Source organism: Amblyomma mixtum, chromosome 9 (assembly GCF_055824585.1).
Source record: "Amblyomma mixtum isolate Tamu chromosome 9, ASM5582458v1, whole genome shotgun sequence".
NCBI lineage: Eukaryota > Metazoa > Arthropoda > Arachnida > Ixodida > Ixodidae > Amblyomma > Amblyomma mixtum.
The window spans coordinates 32,365,099-32,375,822 of record NC_143020.1 but is presented as its reverse complement, the minus strand read 5'-3'; the positions used below and the strand labels follow the sequence as shown (position 1 = coordinate 32,375,822).

The window sequence follows — 10,724 nt, the reverse complement described above, 5'->3', positions numbered from 1 at the left end:
TCAACAGCTTAGAACTACTGGAACGAATCGCAGGATATATGGAATTGGCATTGCGGCGTTAGACTAGACTATCTGCAAGTACTGCGTAATAAAAACTTAGGAACAAAGTTGGCGACATAAGTTGTTTACATGACCTCTCAAGAAAGGTGACGTCTTGGTATCACGAATGCCGAAATCACAAAAATGAAGAACACACGGGCATTCACAGAACATGCAAATAATTTAGAAGAGTGGACATGTGACGGCCGAACCGTAATGTTCAAAAGGAGAGTTGAAGCTAAAGGAACAGAACAAGGCACTCCTGAGAGCCGCAGCGAAGTCAATAGGGGTAATCAAATAAGCCACACCACGTTCTGGACAAGTACGGATTTATGGGAGCAGAGAATGAGTTTGGGTTGACTGGCGACGTCATACATCCCCCTCTCCCCTTCCTCGAATACTACTGCTGATTTGTTGTAATGGTTAAGTTATACATAGGATAGCACGTTATATTCGCCTACAGCCGCTGAATAATTTATAGCCGAATTTCTTTTCTCACCTGTTACGGTTCTGGTTTCAACTGCCGAATTATGACTATGACGTCAAACGTCAGCGGGAACGGAAGGCATGAAAAAAAAAAACGATATAATCTTTGCTTCATCGTTTCGCTTCCTACAACGCTGAAGCCAGCCTGTCTGAAGAGCCGGATCAAAACGAGCGGAGAACGAGGAATTCATTGCACATTTTCATTCCTCGCGCGAACTATACTGACCTTTCAAGCCTTAGTTATCGCTTGGCTGTCGAAACCGAATCAGGCGACAGAAGGAATTCGATCAAAAATTAAGTGGTGATAGGCGAACTCCACGTAGTGGTCCACGTATAGTAATGCCTTGCGCATTATTACAATGAAGAAAACATGAAACCGAAATTTGGATAGTCCTTGAAGGCGGTGTCATCAATTGAGCGTTAAAGCGGGAAAAACGTCGAAGATTAATCAGCAAACATGGCCATTCCTTTCTTTCACGCGAGGACATAGACCAAGCTTATGATCGGCGAATAATAGGCTAATAGCACCGATTCGCACACACGAATGCCATCAATACGCCAAGTAGTGCATGCAAAATGTTTCAGAACGTGTTCGCAAAATCAATACGTCGCCACCCTCCCTTATTCTTTCCATACCAGGTACAAGGCTCCAGAGAGCACATTGATCGATTTAAAAAAAAAAAAAAACAGAGGAAGACACCTACCGGCTGAGTAGGGACCATACGCAGGCCATTTCTTTTTCATCTCCTCCACCACGTCCTTCCAGAGGAGCTCCGTGGCGACGCGCTTCTTGTAGTCCCGGCTAGCAACATCCCAGAGGGCTGTCCGCTCCCTGATAAGGTCGATGAAGTATTCGTTCGCCTCGTAGGGTAAGATTAACGCCATCGCCATCGAAGTAGCTGCTGTTTCAGGCACACCCGTACGTCTTAGTCCTGGCTGCGTCAACGTCCGGGTTAGTCTATGATGCACTACTGGCTTACGAGGATCGCAGGCAACAAGCACGGTGACTGGAATAAGGTTCGCTGTGCCGTCCTGTCTATATCGAAGCGTACGAGCGCGTAAGTGCAGTGAACGCTGATGTTCGAAGGCTGTGCGAGGTGTACCTGTTCCGTTCTCGCTTCGGGAGCTGCGCCAGCACTGGTACTGGGGGCACTGCTTGGCTGGGAGCGGGGAAGGGGAGTGGGGATGGGGGGGGGGGGGGGGGGGGGGGGGGGGGGGGGGGGGGATTCGCTTGCGACGCGCACACAGTGGACGTGGTCACCAGGTGTCCGGGGATCTTGCCTCAGGCCGCAGCAGTCCTGTCACTGGCTCCATGACAGGTGGGCCGTTCTTGGGTGGACCCTGTGCAGCTGGCACCGGGGGGCAGGGGGGTATTTTTGAGGAGGGAGAAAGCTACAACACTGACAGACTGACGGAAACGACGGCGCCAAACAAGAAGGCTGTTCCCGTCCTCCACGACACTGGTCCCCCCGCCCACCCGGCTTTCTCCCTCTCCCGCCAAGTGGTCCCCCTCAAAATCTCGCCAAGCGTTGGCGAAGCCCTCCCAGGTGCGTCGACTGGCTGCCGCCACACTTTCTCCCGCGGACCGCGGGGAAGCTCCCCGCGATATCTCGCCAAGCCTGCCCGCGGAGCTGACACGTCGGCTTGCTACGTAAGAAAACGAGCAACGTCCATACAGTCCTCGTTTTGCTCATTACCGAGCGTTAGCTGCTCGGTAGCGCCATGTTCATGACGTTATCGGTTAGTTAACTATAAGCAATTCAATATAAGCATAACCATAAGTTAATGACTTCATGAGTTAATTTTGGTGTCTAACTAGTTTTACACATATAGAGGATTCCAAATATCTTTTTCGTTTTATGATGCCTCATTAACTACTCAGTTAAAAGCGATTAAAGAATCACGGGACTAATTAGCTATGACGGCAAAAAATCAGTGACATCACCAGTCATCAATTGGGTGGCTATATCGATTTACTATGATGGCCGCCATCTTCAATTCCTCGGACTTGAAAATTTCACGCCGAGGGGAGGTGGTAGCAGACTCTCAAGAAACTGAGAAACGTGATCAATAAAAGATAACGCTCTTAAAAATATGGCTTTTGCGGCATAGTATTACCAGTGTTCGTGGGCAGCGGAAAGACGATGAATTGTCTCAAGTAGTAAGCTGGTTTACTAATTATTAATAATTAGCTTTTGATCTAATAGAGGTGGGCGTCTGGTTGCAATTAGAGATTTGCAGCCGGTCGTCAGTAATAGCGATGTCAGTTTTTAGAATTTTGGAAACGCTATTACCCCTGGCGCTGTGGCTCGACAAAATTTGAGTTTTCGACTAGTTACGTGCATTGGAGGGGACGGTTGCCTGGATATTTTAAAATGCACGTGTATTTTCGCACCATGCAGCCGGATTTTGCCGAGGTACAGGAACGAGGGTAATCGTGTGTTCTAAATTCTAAAAGCTGATATGGCTATTACTAACGATCGGCTACAAACCTCTAACTGCAACCAGCTGCCTGTCTGTTACAGTTAAAGTTAGTTATCACCGGCTTTCCGGTGTCCACCAACACTGGTGATGCAACACCGCAAAAGGCATATTTTCAGTCTGAAGGGTGTATTTTTGAAAACTTTTGAAAGTATTCCCTAAAATACCTGGTATATCCTTGCCATTGGTCGCTGTATAGCATGGTCAAAATACTCAACACTATAGTTATTAAGTATCGCCAATAACTTCAAGTTAAAGTACCATTTCTTCGCTCGTCGTGAGACACAGTCGTCTATTTGCAGCAGACAGAATGCGTCTTGTTTTCCAGCAACTCTGCTCTACTCTCCCTTAAGCAGTACGACGCCTTTTGTTTCGTCCCTGCACATATCGCAATGTGCAAAACCAGCTGTCATAACATTGCAAACAAGACTTTCGTGCAGTGCTATAGGCACTCGACGATGCATGTCGCTGTCTGTAAAAGGACCTTCTCCGCTTTTTCCAATCTAACTCGTCTATGTCACACTGAAAATCCTCCTCGATACCTGCTTGCGTGGCTTCATCAGATTCGTCACACTCGTAACCTGTTTCTTTAACTTTTTCGAAAAAGATCGAACGGTCCCTTCTTTTTCTTACAAAGGCAGAACAGCGCAAGCTACACACGGATAAGAAAGTAGACGAGACACACACAGCGCTGTTTACAACTGAAGGTTTATTTTCTCAGACACTTCGGTAAATACACAGCAGCATCAAGAAAATAAAAGCAACCGAGTCTGACAAACAGTCATCGCCACCAGAAATCACACAGGAGAACTTAGATCATCCAGCTACCGATAAAAACCGCAATTCTTTATTTATAAGGGGTATGGAGGGGGTGCTGACACAACTCTCTTTAATAAGCGGGATTTTTACGGCTTCAATAGCATTTCTTAGAACTTACTTCTTTTAAGGCTTTCCTTACAGGTTACCCGTGTCATCATCATCCTTTATAAGCCGGCGCGTTTCTTCCAAATTGCAGGAAATCTGACTTACAGCAAGATGTATTCCAACCAAAAACCCTCGTTTGCAGTAGTAGTAGTAGTGGTTTTTATTTTGCATTGAATATGGAAGGTAAAAGAATTTTTTTTCTACTCCAGCATCTGCTATCGCTGCTGGAAGTACCTGAGCTGGGGAAGCGGAAACAAAGGATAGCAGGAAGAGTGTAGAAGTGAAATGAAAGAGGTGAGGAAATACTACAAAGGACAGGGGGAAGGGTACACTGGTAATAATCTATTTACTTCTATACATGATAAATATAAATATATACAGGTCACACGCGCGTGAAGGTCTGGTAGAACACAGTACGAACACACGCGCACGACACAAAGCACAAAACGGATGGAGTGGGGGCGTCCCGCTGTTCATCGTCCGAGGTAGCACACGCCGAGCGTTCGGTCACTGCACGTAACTACCTGGCGGAGAACAGGCGGGACGTCAACCGCGTTTGTTCGGCGTTTGCAGACGCGTTTTCGCTTCCTGATCTGCTCTCTGAAGGGTTTTAGGCGAGCGGAGATGAGTCAGACGCCCGCCACAGTGTATCCTTCTTCGAAAAGGTGTGCGGGGCTGCACCTGAAATCTGCGTGAACTTGAAGCCCCACCGGATACCACCAGCGTTCGAGTGTAAGGTAAGTTGTCAAAAGGTTACAATGATGCATTCCCCAGACCAGTACCGGTCTCCACCAGCTCCTCGCGTTCGCTCGCTTGCTCTATTGTGTGCTTTCGGCGGCAACTACCCTCTCACACAGATAAACGGATATCTCTCTCCTCCCTATTTGAAGAATGCAAGATTGCCGTTTGCGAATGAGGTTGTTTGGTTGGATGATTGTAAAGGGCGCTTATTATTAGGGCGGAAACCATTCATGCCTCATCGTTGTAAGCAAGAGTTGTCGACAGAAATGTCACGCTTTTCAATTGGTCGAAACGGTCGTGACGTCACAGTGCGCTTATTTCAAACGGGGCCAATTGTAGTTTGGCTAGCAACCATGCAACCAATTAAATGGATCGTATAGTGATGCTCCAAGTAAGTGGGACTGAGTTTAGTTAATTGCTTAATTACCAAATTAGCCTAATTAACCTTTATAGTCAGACCAGATAAATAAATAAAAACGAGTAGGAAATTGGTCGAGTTCGGGAATAGAACCCCGGTCTCCGGAGTGCGAGACGAGCGTGCTAACCACTCCGCCATGCCATCTTGATGGTTTGGAATGAACAAAGGCGCGTTTAGTGAGTACGGTGTCTTCGTTCGCTCCCATCTTACTCCCTTCCCGTTACGGCGAGGTTTAGGTGTCCACCGAGATATATGAGACAGATACATTTCCTTTCCTCAAAAACCAATTTACCGACGAGCAAGGCGCTGAACCGAACTGGCGATGGTGTTCTATGCACTCCCTGGCAGCGTTGCAAGACGCTGTCGCGTTTCACTCATAGAGGCGAAGCCTAACATCTTAACAACGCATCAGTGACACAAGCAGCAACACCGAGCTTAAGGCTTTCACCTCACCACACTTTAGGTCAACAAAGAGCCCCCCTGAACTTTTTCTGCAAGTTAATTGTTGTGGATACGAAGCAGGCGCTCTAGGCTCAAGTTTCAGCGTAACTATATACGTCGGGTGTAATGCTTTTTCTCAAAAGAAAACATTCGACAGAAGTCTGTCTGGTTGGGAAATTTAATGTTAGGAGAAGGTAAGTGATGCCAAGCAAGTAAAATACAGGAAAAAAAAATCCAACTGATCATGTTCCAACTGATCATGTTCTCGCAATACAAGGCCATGAAATACTCAGAGCGGCCGAATACAAATATCTTGGGATATCAAACGAAGGGGAGACATGCATGGAAAAGTATGAACATTCTCTGGCGGTGAAAGGGCGAAGAGATGCCGGGATAAGAAAACATAGGACATTATGGGGCTACAACGAATAATGGTGCCGGGGATTACTTTCGTGAATGCGGTTCTGTGCTTAACGGCAGAAGCTCAGTCGAGATTAGAAGTAAATCTGAGAGCTGTTGGAAGATTAGCACTAGGTGCCCACGGCAAAATCAAAAACGAGGCAGTACAGGGGGATATAGGCTGGGCATCGTTCGAAGCACGGGAAGCTAAGAGTAAAGTACTATACGAAGAACGCCCGAGTAAACTGAACAATAACAGGTGGGCAGCTAAGGTCTTTAAATACTTATAAAGGAAGAGCGTTGACTCACAACGGAGCAAAACAACTAGTAAACTAGTCAGAAAGTATACCGGACACGAGCACAAAGAAACAAAGAAAAAAAGGGCACGAGGACAAAGAAGGAAAGAAAGAGCATCAAACGACAGGTTAAAAACGCTGAAGGTAAAAATTGGATTAATTCAATGGAAAAGAAGCATGTGTAGAACTATCGATACTGGAAAAGGGATATCAGGAAGGAATAGTTCTGTGATAACTTAAGAAGCAGTGCCCTACTTTTTGAAGCTTGGTCAGGGTGTCTTAGAACACGGAGCTACAAAAAAAAATCAACGAAAATGATGGCACATGTGCTGTGTGTGGTAGATCTCTAGAAACAATTGAACACCTCATACTCAAATATGATGGTATGCGTCCGGTTGTCGATGCAAGCAAAGTCACTGATCCTGACGCCCTATGGTTTAGGGCGTCAAGATCAGTAGGGCGTCTTCCGCGCACAGCTGCTGAGTGGAATCACCTTCCTGCATCTACCGCTACCATTACTGACAACCAACGCTTCAAAACAGCATTAGAAAACTTTGTATAAGTAGGAGCATCATCTTCTTTTTTTTTTTAATTCTATATTCTTGTTTTTTGTACGAGCGTTTTGTTTGTTTGTTTTTCACTGTATTGCTGCGCTGTATTTTGTGTATTATATACTATTAACCAGCACACCAAGAACCCAACAGCTAATAATGTATAACTAGGAGCAATCATTTTTGTATTACTAATTAGTTTGCTGCACTGTACATTTTTTTTTCTTAAATTTTTGTAACCACTCCCCTCTATAATGCCTCTGGCCCTGAGGGTACACGAAATAAATAAATAAATAGGGAAAACAATGGTCATGTAAATAAATCTGCGGTGGTAGTTAGCCAAAAGCGATTGGAAGATTGGTAGCTCAAAAGGAGAGAGGTGACATAAGGTTACAAGTGTACAAAACCGTACTGAAATAAAATGTAAATTTGCGTTGAGGTGGTTGCAGGTCTTTCAAGGCGCCTGTAAAGTCGCACTGCATGAAGACCTGCCAGCCTTTTAATTACTTTAACCTGACGTCACTGTACGGCTCCGGTCTACGCGGAAAGTTCTCGGAGCTCCCCACCCGCGCGTCGCTCTGCAAACGTGCACAAAAATGCGGAAGTCAATGTCGGCATAACACCTTCGCTACGACGGCCGAGGACTCCTAGCATTGTTGACCGCCAGCATCCGGCGGGGTGCCAAGAAAAAATGCAAGGCTCGTACAAAGGACAGCAGTCGACATGCGGCGCCGCTCTATCCGGTCTGGTGTTCAACGGAAGCGGATCTGCGTACCACTTCCTCGTAAAAATGCGCACCTGCGAAGAGCTTTGCGAGGGGCCCTTTCGTTTCCAGGGATTCATGCGGAAACCGAAGCGTTGCGGTGCCTTGCGTGTCACCATCGGACACTTCGCCGTAGACGGCGTTACGAGAACCGTCACTAACGTGGTTAGTCAGGAAATACTCGTCCTGTCAGTTAGCGACAAGAGCAGGTCATCCTTCCAGAAGTGTCACGTGGTTCACATGCAAACAGGAAAGAGAGGGAGCATCACGCGAAGAGGCCAAGGATCCCTGCGTGGAGAAGGTGTCGTTGATGTTTTCTTGTTTTGTTTTCTTTTCATTTTAGCCAAGCCCTGGGTTCGAACTTGAGCCCAACCTTCAGGGGATGTGTCTACTTCGTGTTAAATCTTCATTGGTCAAGTGAAGTACAGGGCGGGCCTCGAAACCCGGCCGCCCTATCTTCTTTATTTGTGAGAAACTTAAAATAGGGTGCAAAAGCATTAGACATCACTGTAGTTAGAGGCTCCGTGCTTAGCAGGTACTTCAAGAATTGCTAGGCTTTAAGCGAGACCTTCGTTGGATATATAAGTAAGGTGTTGAAGTGCTGCTTCTCTGTGTGAGATCAGTTTCTTTAAATTAGTTCGCTCAGTTCGTCTGTACGACTTTGCTTATCTAACTAAGTTTTAGTTGTAAATTCTGTAAATATATTTCTTCGTTTCATCATCTCTACCATCTATCATCTCCTTCATGTCCGACGAAAGATCATGCTTGGAGAGGCCTGAGCCCTTCTGAAGAAAGGGGAAGAACCGAACTTTACATTTAACTGCACCTGTTAGTCTGCCTCTAATATCTGCCATGCACAGAATCTCGTAGCCTTAACTATTTCCGGGACCATAATCTGGGCATAATTATTTTATTTTCTGTACCCGCCCAACTGGACAACTTGCAAAATTGCAGGAAAGCTGACTTACAGGAAGATATTTTCCAACCAAAAACTCGTGCACAGGCACGTTTTCGCTTCCTGCCCTGCTGCCTGAGGGGGTTAGCGTGAGGGGAGGTTTGTCAGCAGCCCTCCACTGTAACCTTCTTGGAAAAGATATGCGGGCCTGGCCCCCAAATCTGCGTGGACCTGAAGCCCCGCTGGTCACCACCTGCTTTCGTGATACAGCGTAAAGGGTTGTTGTCGAAAGGTTACAATGAGGCATTCCGTTGACGAGCACCTGTCTCGACCCGCGCCTCGCTTTCGCGCCCCTGGTCTATTGTGTCCTTTCAACAACTTCCCTCTCATAGAGATGGTGGCCTCCCCTCTCCCTTTGCGAACAAGAATGCGAGATTGCTGTCTGCGAACGAGAGTTTTCGGTTGGAAGATTGTAGAGGGCGCTCGTTATTCTGCAAGTTGTCAATTTCTCTTCTATTTTAGCCAATGCTCTAGTTTCGCGCTTTGCTTTTCAATGTGCCCTAGAAGCTGCTTGACGGTTTGATATTGCGTCTTTAACATGCTTGTCCCAGTAACATTTTGGCTGCTTTTTTACCTCTCCTGTGGCTTTTTTTGGGTACCGAAAACACCTTTGATTGAATTGCCTCTCGAACACCATCATACGTCCATGAGCGACATGGGGCTTCCTCAATACATTTTTCGATCTCCTGCAGTATGTCTATGAAATGACTGTCACTCAAGATCCGAATTCCGTGATGCATGTTACGAAATTTCGGGTACGAAATTTCGGGTCTAGATTGAACGTTTCCACTGCATTTGTACCGACATTACAACACATGGTCGCCTCTTATAATATTTATTTCACCCTCGTGCATTCTCATAATACTGAGTCTTTCACATAAATCTTCCGAAATTATGCTGTATTCAATGCTGAAGCCGAAAGTGCCCGATTCTCGAGTAAGTATACTCATTCAAATCACAATTGTCGATTTACTATACTTAGGTTATTCTGCCATTAAGTCATGATGTTAAACAATTTTCGCGCTCTTATCTAGATATAAACCAAATTCTTCTATGTGAGCCTTCGCACATCGCAGTATGAGGACTGTCCTTTCACTGGCATCAATCTGAAGTCTTCCGGTAATTGTTCGATGAAAGCTGCGCTTCTCTATGCGTTAATGCTGCCGGTCCCCAAGCACACTACTTCCAATAGTTTGCCTGCAATATTACATTTTATCCGTACATGCTCCTCATTTCGAGTAAGCCCATGCATGCATGATCTATATTTCTAAATCGGAACTTTTCGGTTTCCAGGTGTCCCATTGAACCTTTTCCAACTATAACGTGGAGCAAGCGGTGCCCCTTAGAGGTGTGCAAAACGCGTTTCAGTGAAAGCACAGATTCATATGGCCTCTATTACTATCTGTTGTTTGATTTCAAGCAAATTTACAGGTGATCTGCCTCCCGACATATTTATACCAGCTATATCGTTGACCTTAAACTTCTTCCTGTGCTTTTTAAAGCGAAAGCTTTACTACTTGCACTTTCAGCCTTTGCCGTGGCGCGGCGGTGCCACCATTGACCTTTAGTTGTCCTCTGTGTGACGGCATATGTGACATCACGCCGAAGAGAAGGGCGACCGACTCGCGCCGTCGTAAGCCACGGCGGTGCCACCACCGGCGCCTAACTCCTGCGCTCTCCGCTAGGAACGCAACAGGTGCTTTGTGACGTCACGCCGAAGAGAAGGGCGACAGACTCGCGCCGTCGCAAGCCGCGGCGGTGCCACAACCGGTGCGTAACACCTGCGCTCTCCGCTAGGAGCGCGATTGTGGCGTTACGCTGAAGAGATTAGGCTCGACTCACGTCGCTAGAAAGCAGTAGCTGTGCCAACCACCAGCGGCTTAACATTGTTTCGCGATCTCGCGCCGTCCGTGTGCGACGGCGGTGCACATGAACGGCGGCCTGACTGGACTGGATTGTACTGGATTGGATTAGAATAGATTAGGTTACATTAGATTACATTGGATTGCATTGGATGGGACTGTATAACAGATGCATCGCCACAAGTCTAACCACAAGCACCACCACCAGGTATACACTACCAGCTGAACCATGGCGTAGGTACGGATATTGCTTTTGCAATTACCGGGCTTAACCAAGCTAAGCCAAAGCGAATTTTTTTTTTACAATTTCGCTTTTCTTTCCCACGCATCATCTCAGTGCTAACTTTTGAACCCTCCAACAAAATTTT

General features: G+C 46.4%; 1 long non-coding RNA gene across 1 annotated transcript in view; it reads left to right on the top strand.

Moving 5' to 3' along the window:
- The first annotated feature begins 4,531 nt into the window (after positions 1-4,531).
- The window catches only part of LOC149328670 (uncharacterized), a 33,740-nt gene continuing 27,547 nt past the window's right edge, over positions 4,532-10,724 (top strand). The window contains exon 1 of the long non-coding RNA XR_016285658.1: positions 4,532-4,667. This is a non-coding gene — a long non-coding RNA (uncharacterized LOC149328670). The remainder of the gene's footprint in view (positions 4,668-10,724) is intronic.